Below are 8,203 nucleotides of genomic sequence, written 5' to 3'. Positions count from 1 at the left end.
GATTTTTTAATTATTATTAATTATGCGCCTATACCATCTATGTATAAAATATTACTCTTTTACTGTTTGATTAATCATAATTTTGCATAAATTTTAATGTTTAAGTAAGACTAAATGCAACTGAGAATAATATCTCTAAGAGTTATATTTATCTATATAATATCGGTGTAAAAACACCATAAACAACTCTTAAAAGAAAACTACGATAGTAGTGTAAAAGGCATCATTTCAACTGTATCTCATATTGTGCTCATCCTTCACAACGAGCTACCATGTATTGCACTGCCTCGAATAAGTAACGCTTCAAGTAATGCAATACCAGGGTGCCTGCTCACCCATCGATGAAAAGCCAACAAGCCTTGAAGCGGTGCCGTCTTGGTGGTGCCCATCGAGAATAAGTAACATAGTCTTCTCATTTAGTGAAGCGTTATTTATTCGAGGCAGTGCAATACATGGTAACTCGTTGTGAAGGATGAGCACAATATGAGATACAGTTGAAATGATGCCCTTTACACTACTATCGTAGTTTTTCCTTTAAGAGTTGTCTATGGTGTTTTTACACCGATATTATATAGATAAATTTTAATGTACGACCTTTCTCACCAAAGTTTATGGTTTGCGTATCCAGTGGGTAAAAAAAAAAAGTCATATTCGGGCTACCTGAGAACTGCGTTATCTGACCAGGTGTAATATTTCCGTATACCGTGGGTGTTTCCTGGTCGATTTGCCTGTTTTACTGGACGTAAAACCCTTTCCATATGGGAGGAGAACCTTGCTATCCACACCTGAGATAGATTATCAGCTACGGAGTGAAAAAAGCACATAAAATTTTCTCGTGCCATTGACGGGATTCGAAACCGAGCCTTTTCCACCTGGGTGTGGGAAAGCGGCAATTATGACCATTGCGCTACCGCGAAGATGGGTTCTTTGAGTAGCAAATTTTTTTTAGGCGCATTGGCGAATGCGTATTTACTCCTATTTTCTTTACCAACGACATGTGGTGGTGATGTAGAGGTTTTACGGCACAAGGGCAACTGACAATGACATGTAAACGACTTCATGAAAATTTTATATTTGGGCCTTTTTAGAAAGATCTACACAAATGTCCCAACGTTTGTTAACTCAGACCAATAGAAATTCAGCAGCTGTTGTCCTTTGGAAATAGATTTATACCTCTATACGTAAATGGAAATATATTTTTGATGGGCATTACTCATTAAGGAAAAGTCAGATCGATGTTGTGTTATCGATATTCTGCTATTGATGTTCTTTTTCTTCCAGTCACATAGCTTACTGAGGAGCTGTTGTGGTCACCAACAAATTCCTCCAACTGCATCGATCATATATCTACGAGTGACATCGCAAAGTATCATACCCAAAAGTTCACTGATCCCATCCTTCGACCTAGTTGCAGGTCTTCCTCTGCACCTCTTCCCCTCGATTTTTCCTTCCATTATATTCTTCAACAGAAAGTTTTCCCTTCTTATTATATGACCAAAAAACTTGAGTTTTCTTTTGTTGATGCTATCAAGAAGAATTTTTAGACCTGCCAATTTTATTCAATACCCACTCATTTGTTCTTCAATCTAAGTAAGAAATACACAGTATTCTCCTGTAACACCACATTTCAAATGCCTCAATTTTCTTCCTGACAAGTCTTTTCAGATTCCATCCTTCACATCCATAAGTGGCAACCGGAAAAATTAACGAATCAATAATTCTCAGTTTCATCTTTATGGACAGATCTTGATCTCTCCATAATTTTGTCAGATCAGTGACCAACGTTTTAGCAATTGCCTGTCGTCTCTTTAAATCGTTTGACCAGCCACTATTTTTATTTATTCTTGACCCTAAATAATCAAATTCATCAACTTCGTCGATATCTTGCCTATTAACCTTCACTTTCCTGGAACCGAGATTATCACCAATCACCATAATTTTAGTTTTACACACATTCAAAAATAATCCTTTTTTCTTACTTGCCTCACATTGATGTTATTTTCTCTTAAATCAAGGGAAGGTTTAAGAATAAATTCCGAGATGACCTCGATTAGAAATCTATATAGAACTGGCAGTGATAATTCACAATATTTTGCTCGTAGTGAACTACAAAGTAGTATAATGAATTACATCGATTTAATTGTATCTCACATTGTGACTACCTTCAACAACGAGTTACCATGATATTGCACTACCTCGAATAAGTAACGCTTCACCAATAGAGAAGACTATTGTTACTTATTCTCGACGGATACCACCACCCAGACGGCACCGTTTCAAAGCTTATTGGCCTATCGTCGGTGGGCGGGTAGGTACCCTGGTGTTGCAATCATGTCAACTGGGTAACACCAGATTGTAACACCAGGAGGTATAACTCCACAATATGAGATATGCTTGATGGTGTGCATAGTGATAAACTAAGAAAATAATCACACAAGACATTGCCAATCGTAGTCCTATGCCTTATGCGATTATTTTATTAGAAATCTATATTATTTTCGGGTGTTCGAGCGTTAATCGAGAAAAAAAGTGAGATCAACGCCAAATTTTGAGCGCACGTATCGCTGTTTGCTGGGAAGTTTTTACATCCAATAGCGATCCCCTATCCCAACCACAAAGTGGCCTAGATGGGAGATGGGGGGTTACCGTCCATTTATAGCCAACACGCCGATTTGGATATGATCTACATATCACTGATTCGATATTTTGATTCCTCGTGTATCCGGCTACATCTTTGTATGCAAAAGCAGTAATTAAATTATATGAAACGTATCAAAATTTCTAGATGATTAATTTGAAATACACTGTTTTTTTTTGAAACCCCCAAACGCGACAGGTATTAGAATCTATAGTACTGTGCATAGATTGAAGGCTGAGAAGATGAAAGAAGATATTTAATGAAGTAGACAGCACTACTTTGTAACATACAATGAACAGATAATTATATACGGGCAAAAGTTTACGCTGATTTCACATCTGCCTTTACACCTAAGCAGTCCACCAAATATTACATCTACCTAGAAAGCGAGCTTATTCCTTGTTTGGTGAACCAATCAATTACTCATATTATTGTACGGGGTTGTCAATGAATTAAGAAAGTTGTAAATTACACTTATTGTATAATCAGTTTGTCTGTTTAAACACCCACACCACCAGAAACTCCAGAGTTTCTAGGGGGGGGGGTGAGGGAATCATTGGTCTTCCAAATCAAATACATGATTTGGAAGACCAATGCTCTCCCACCTCTGTGCTATTCGCGAGAACAAGGTTTTAAGAATGTCTGAAAGGAACCACCTGTCAGAATCCCTGCGCTAGAGCATGATCGCATGGTTAGAGTTTGATTAGTCTAAAGCACATGTAGCCAGACGGCTCAATATTCATTGTTTATTGTGAATAGACTTGACGGTTTCAAAAGTCAAATGCTGATCCCAGAAGACCTGACGGACAATAACTTTGAATGAAGGCAGAGATATTTTCGATTGTTGATAAGAAATTAGAGGTTGAAAATGTCATATCGACTACATTTGGACCTCATTGCTTCTACGTTTGTCTCTGTCGTATGAAGGAGGTTGCACGAAGTTACCCTACGTATGACTACCGATGGTGCATGTTGTTTACTGATAAGTGCAATTTGCACAAAACTGATTTGAGACATTGATCATACTTCCTTTCCACCGAAGACTTCATGGATTATGTGCTGAGAGAGAGAGAGAGAGAGAGAGAGAGAGAGAGAGAGAGAGAGAGAGAGAGATGGGGGAATTTTCCCCATCTCACTGAGAGAAAAACACCTATAGGAGAGGAACTGATGGTTTGGATAGGCATTTCTTTAGGTGGACGTGCTAACTCTGTGTACTTTAATTCGGCACAGTGACTGCAAAGTTATAGAGACGACATCCTCGAGAGATATGTGAGAACTGGAGCAAGTGCTTTAGGATATAGTTTCATCTTACAGAACAATAATGCCCAACCATATTGTGCCAGATTGGTTAATCACTATGTGGAAGTGAACGCAATTATCAGTATGGAGTGGTCAGAAGTATCACAAAGTGAGCTCTACATCACAATGTTATCTACTGTATGTTCCCTTATTCCAGGGTCAGTAATATTCTTTTTTTTTTTAGAGAGCGAAGACGAAAGCTTTTGGAAAGCCGGAAGCAACTCTTTCCGTTCCAAAAAGTACTCTTCATAACTTTCCGCAAAACTCATACACCACTGTCTTCTTCCAAGTGCACTCTGAGCTCATTATAATTATAATAGTGGTATAAGACACGCTGCCAAGCTCTAATACATTGTGTAATACACGCACATATAGTTCTAATACATTGCATCTTAATAGGAGGAACGCTTTCTGAACTTCTGTAGACACTACAGGTTGCCAGTGTATACACTAGACATTATTCTGGGGCATAAAGTTGGACGCCACCTTTCTTGCAATGGACTTTGACTACATCCTTTTGAACAATCAAAGAGACATCAATCTTTTTTAAACAATTCATACCACGTATGGAATGATAATAGTCATTTCTTATAAGTAAGATTTTACTTTATTTAGCAAAAGTGTATGCAAAGTCTTTCTCTATTTTCCGTTTAATTTAGAAATTAAGATGAAAATATAGTCTGGGTTCATCTGTATAGCAGGGCACTTTAACCTGATGAAGTTAGTAAAGGAGCATTGTAATTTACCGTGCAGAATAAATTCGGGCATATATTAATGACAGAAGAAGTGGACATATGAAAATAATGATCGCAGTTGGTTGGATACATTAACTGTATCCAATCCAGAAGATCGAAAAGATTAAAAATATTATCTTCAAAAGTGTCAGATCAATCTCGGCTACAGGTAAACAGTCTCAGTAAATAGGCGTCATTCTAAGAATAGATATCAGATGTTCTCCAAGTAGGTCAGAACAACTCAGAGGAAGCACAAATGAGTCTTTCTGGTAGCATTTAGAGCACTAATCCTCGGGGACAAAGGATTATTGTTGAGTAGGCTTAAGCAGACAAGGTTACAAAGTTCACTTGCCACGTTAGAGTTCACAACGCATAGCAATGGGTAGAAAGTAGTTCATACATCAAAACAGTAAACAGCAAAAAAAAAAAAAAAAAAAATCACACTGATGTTCGCGTCAATCATTAAAGAAAGGCATCGGTAGAAGAACTACCACAACAGAATAAACGGCACCATTGGAAAATACAGTGCATTCAGGAGTTAGTCAACTTATTATTTCATCGGTGCTAATCCTGCTGCCAGCACTTGTTGTCACTTTTTTTGGAAGATCAGGACCAAAAGCATTAGATTTAGAAATGATGGAAGACTTTTTGTAGCAACGAAACACTAAGATAAATAATTATTTGGGAGCAATAAATAACGCAACAATATTTCACAACGAATCTTTCTGCTGTTTATTTATTTTGAATTTATCTTTGGGTGTTTTCGACCAATGCACGTATCTGCTAGTACAGTTGAATCAGCATACTAGCAGAAGAGCTACATCACTTTATAAGGCACAGCAGTTATGCCTTATGGAAAGACAAGCACTTGAAAGTAAAGAAGGAAGGCTTTCTCTTTTTAAACTAATAAATAAAAAATAAATTTTCCGTTTATACTCCGGGACGACCACACGGTCAGAGGAGTCTCACAAGATAGAGAGAATACAAGAAACAGCATCATATTTATCGGTCACGGGCTTGAATGGCCGACCCGTTCAGCATAAGTCATATTCACGTTGTATGATAAAATTGTCATCAGGTCAGGCTAGGTACTAAAGTTCCATAATTTAAGGAGGAGTGGGTTGTGGAAAGTTTGCGCCTAGTTGCCTGTTTTGCTGGAAGAAACTTCCAAATATACAGATTGGTTTGTTTGGTTTTTAGGAGCATTAGCAACTAAGGCCATATTGCTCCGGGAATATGCGGTGGTCATTCCCTTGGCCTTTCCGCATCCTCCGTATTTGGTGGTGACGGTCTCGAACCCCGGTCTAATCAAGAAGCGTGTGCTACGCACTGCTGCTCCTTCCCACCTGGCTACGGAGACGCCCCAAATATACAGAAGAAGAAAATATGCATCCAAGCACCATCAAAGAGTACCCATAGTTAGCTGTGTGAAAATAAAAGTTCTTTCCGTCTCAACATAAATCATTTTTATATTCACTCAATGACGAAAATGGAACCCCAGCTTTTTCTATAACGAAGTTCATAGCATAGCTAGCGATGCTATGAACTTCGTTACCACGAGGATCAACGTATCCCAGTTCGTCTCCAAAACTATGTCAGGAATGCTCAAGAGGATTCAGGTCCGAAGAATATCTTCATTTTAGAGGAATTTGTGGACAAGCTGCACCCCCGTGCAGAAGAGCATTACCATCCATGAAAATGAATTCCTGGTCAGTGACAACACTGAACAGCTGCACAGAGAGTTCAAGGTGCAGTAAATTAATTTCTTAAAAGAAGAGAACATCGGTGCCTCAGTAGGTCCTCAGGCAACTACTATAACAATGTTCCTTTTTTTTTATGTTACAGAGATGGACAGTATTCTACGTATTCTCTCTGACAGGATTTCCACTTATTGAACAATTGGTCTTTTCTCCAGAGAAGGCATTGTGTCAGGTTCTATTTGCATTCAGCCTCCTTTCTCTGCATACAGTTTGCCTTGAAACTGCTGTTCCTATGGTAACCCTCGCGGGTGTGAGCGCGGTAGCCCAGTGATTATAATCACCGCCCCCCCCCCCCCCCAAACCGAATGGAAAAGGTCCGGGTTTGAGTCCCGTCAATGACGAGAGGAACGATTATGGGCTTTTTCATTCTGTGACTGAGTTAATTGGTCTTAGGCGTAGACAGCAAGGTTCCCCCCCCCTCAGAAACTCGGGTTTTTGTCCAGCAAATCGACCAGAGAACACACGCAATTTGACACATGGATGGTTGAATTTTCTCTGGTAGCCCTAATACGAGTGTTTTTTAGCCCTCGCGGATGGCATAGTTGTTATAACCACCGTCCTTCTACATCATCTGAGAAAGACCTAGGTTCGAATCCTGTCAATGGAGCGAGGACATTTTATGGCTTCTTCACACAGTCTCCGAGTTAGTGAGGCGAAGGTAGCAAGGTTTTTCTCCTGCAATTTTGGAATTTTTTCACGAAAAGTAGAGAAATCTCTACAGAAATTGCACTTCGCTATATGAGCTACTAATCGAGTAACATTTAACTTAAAAATAATGTGTTGACTGTTGTTGAGCCATGATGACTGTTGTCAGGCCCTTTGAGGGACTGACAACAGTCATTAAAGAACCAGACAACACATCTTGATATGTTGTAATTCTTGACCAAATTGAATGTGCCTTCCTCTGCTTGGCTCCCGATGTTGACGGTAGCACTGACTTCCTTAGTTACCAAATGGTGCATAATTTTAGAAACGTTCAAAAACGGATTAACGAGATCCTTCTGTTCCCAACCAAATGGTGGAGACTAAGTAGTTGAGGGAGGGTTTACGACTTAACTCGGGCATACCTGGCTACACCGAATCTTGCAGGTAACATTGGATGGAGAAATTGGTGAAGCCTGAATCTCGCCAACCCATAGCTGTTCAACTGGAACTGGGTTCTCCCAAATTAGCAGAGAATCTCATGCTAGATTTACCCTCCTAGTTAGGAAGCAACTGAATGGGGAGGTTTGGGACCACAGAAAGACCAAGTAAGCTGTGGCCAAAAGGGAGCGAACTGGGTCTCCTGGAATTGATTTTCACCTACCAGGAAAGGACTGTATGGCTGAGTCACCAGAACTGCCTCAACGTGGCCCTGCTTGATAGGGCCTGTGCTGCGAGTCAGTGCTGGTCTGAAGTAAAGTTACACGGTTACAGTAACACTTATCGGAATGCTCCCAGTCCGTATCAAACGTCGGTTCAGGAGCCGAATTTTAGCAAAGTGCCTAACATGAGTCCGTACCAAACAATAGGGGGAAGTGCGTTGTGGACGGTTTGTTTCTACCATTCCCGTTTTACCTTTGAAGAGTTCAATTCAACGATATTCGCAGGAAATAGTACGCTGATTTCAGCTCAGATGGTTATTTTCTCTGCTATTCTCAGGAAACGTCTCTCGAGGTTTCCGAATTTTCGATGACAGTTTAGGAAGGATGTTGTGCCCAAGCCCCTGTCCAGAGAGCATTACTCTTCAACGTCATTGCAGTCTGGTGAGAAATTCTCTCCTTGGACACTTT

The sequence above is a fragment of the Mastigoproctus giganteus genome, chromosome 8, assembly GCF_048544385.1.
Source record: "Mastigoproctus giganteus isolate SK-2022 chromosome 8, ASM4854438v1, whole genome shotgun sequence".
Taxonomy (NCBI): domain Eukaryota; kingdom Metazoa; phylum Arthropoda; class Arachnida; order Uropygi; family Thelyphonidae; genus Mastigoproctus; species Mastigoproctus giganteus.
This window is presented reverse-complemented; position numbering follows the sequence as displayed.